A 2,589-nucleotide genomic window follows, 5' to 3' on the forward strand; every position below is an offset into this window, starting at 1 on the left:
TGGATCCCTGTACAAAAGAAGCCTTAAGCCACTGAGAGAGTCACAAACCCAACTCCTCCAGCAAAAGAACAAAATCCATTGTAGCTCTTGAAAGGAAAACAATAAAAAATAAACACACACAAAAAAGTCCTCTACTTACTAGAGGAAGATCAGGAAAATGTGCAGTTCCAGATTTTTTCCTCCTCCTGCTGTAGAGGAAAAAGAAACTTGTTCTGGCACAAGTTCCTCCAAAGGCACAAGACAACATTTGGCTATTTGAGCAGGGGCAGGGAACCTGAGAAAGCCTCACCCCAGGCACCACAGAACACCGGGCCTCCCTAAGACTGAGGCACAACCAGGTGGACAGAGAAGCTCCTACCTTCTGCCTCTGATACCTGAATATTAATAAAATCATTTACCCTACATGTTACAATAAAGGCTCTTTATCATTAATGTCTTTTAGTAATGTAAAGACATTATTGCCTATTGAAAGATGTATGGAAGAAAAAACATACCATTATAAACCAATTCTGCTTCTACTTGATTAAATTTTAAAAATATTCTTGTATCTTGGCTACAAAATTATTATAAATTTTTTAAATTAAAACAAGGAAAATATTACTTTTACCCAATTAATCTTGATTTTTTCCACTTCCACCCTAAATTCTGATTTTAGAAATAACTTTTATGCTAAATTTGAAATTATTTTCGACTTTTCAGTTACACATCAAACTCTATTTTGCATCTTATTATTTTCAGAAATAAAGTTTTCTAACAATTATGAAAAATTCCTGCTTTTCTTGGTTTTACAGTCTATAAAATGTCAAGGGCACTCTTGTTCACATCTCGGTTTCTCCTTAAGCAAAATCTTAAAGTCAACTATTCCAAATTGAATCTTGTGCTATACATTTACTTGTGACATTTGCTATATTTTTGGACCTTGTCTGTATTATGAGCTATAAAAAAGAATCAAGGGGTCCTTCCAGAAATAAGAAACGAACCACTAGAATATATATGGTCCCCACGGGGATCATCCTCAATGTGTGGTACTCTGTGAATGATGGGAGGCTAGGCACCCACATGGACCATACAGGAGCTGCATGGTGCATGGACACTGACTGAGACACCAAGCATGTCCTCACTGGCTCAGTTGGCAATAGCTGTCATCTCTGGGTCAGGCAAGCAGTTGGCCCTACTCAAAACTGATTGAGCTGTTTAGACCTCTGGGAAGGACTTTGGGGATAATATCACCATTTCCTCCACAGACAAGCAGATGGGCTACCAGTGCTTTGTGAGCTTCTTTAATCTGCAGGATTTAAGCCAGACTGACAACAAATGAGACCTACATGAAAATCCATTACAATGACTATAATATCATTAGTGTTTTTGAGGACCACCCCCCACAGCGGAGTGTATCATCACAGGCCATAAGAGTGGAGTGTCTAGTCAGTATAGTGCCAAGCCTGGAGTGATATTGGTGAATGTTAAATAGCACTCCCAGAAGATCACTGACATCCAGTTATCCAGAGACATGACCACGTTTGTCACTGCATCCAAGGACAACACAGCCAAGTTCTTTGATTCTACAACTCTTGAACATCAGGAGACTTTCTGGACAGAACATCCCATCAACTCAGCTGCCCTTTCCCCAACTATAATGACCATGTGATACCGAGTAACAGAGAGAAAGCCATGGATGTAACCACAACTTCCAACAGGACTGGCAGGTTTGAGGCTAGGTTCTTTCATTTGGCCTTTGAAAAAGCGTTTGGAAGAGTCAGGGATCACTTCATAACTGTCAACAGGGTTGCCCTCCAATCTAATGGCAAGAGTTACAGCAGCAGCAGTAAAGATGGTTATTTCCATATTTACTGTTTAGGCCCACAGTACTTTAAATTTGAGCTTGAGGATTAAGAAGCTGGATCTGCATCCAGACCAGGAAGTCATCTTGCAGAAAGTTTTGAACCCTAAGAAATAAATTAGTTTGGTAATAAAATAAATGATGAAATTTATAGTGCTTTTTATTTTTGGATTTGGGACTGGTGTATGATATAGGAAAAAAACTGTCACCTCTATATTTGAAAACAAATCTATTCTGCTCAATTGCAAGTAAACACAAAACTCAGTAATTACTGTGAAAACACATTTTTATGTCTCATCTTCATCCAATTATTTTCTCTTGATGTATGATCGCCAAACCCTGTATATTTCAGGAAATTATGAGTATAAAAGCCTACAAAACTTGAAATTTTAAAAGCTGGAAAATACAAAAAAAATGCAATTTTTCTTTGTTTTCCTTTTACAGCATTAATACATCTTCATGATTAAATCTGTGTTCAAACTAGCTACCTAACAAAGTTTGCAAGAGTATCTATGGAATATTTTTCATAGCTATCTTATATTCCCATCTTTAAAAACAAATTTTGAGAATTTGTAATAATTATTACTAATATTTAAGTGTTTTGTTTTTCAATAAATGTGGTTGCTAACAACAGGAAAATGGTAAAGAGTTTAAAATAAGAAGCAAAGTGGTCAGGCACAGTAGCTCATGCCCATAATCCCAGAATCTGGGGAAGCTAAAGCAGGAGGATCACTTGATCTCAGGAGTTC

At 37.2% G+C, this 2,589-nt stretch overlaps 1 pseudogene; it reads left to right on the forward strand.

The window, feature by feature from the left end:
* Nucleotides 1–930: 930 nt before the first annotated feature.
* Nucleotides 931–1,893, forward strand: LOC135277001 (eukaryotic translation initiation factor 3 subunit I-like; annotated as a pseudogene).
* The last annotated feature ends 696 nt before the right edge of the window (nucleotides 1,894–2,589 follow it).

The sequence above is a fragment of the Aotus nancymaae genome, unplaced genomic scaffold, assembly GCF_030222135.1.
Source record: "Aotus nancymaae isolate 86718 unplaced genomic scaffold, 86718_ANA_hifiasm-v0.15.2.pri h1tg000002l, whole genome shotgun sequence".
NCBI classification, from domain to species: Eukaryota; Metazoa; Chordata; class Mammalia; order Primates; family Aotidae; genus Aotus; species Aotus nancymaae.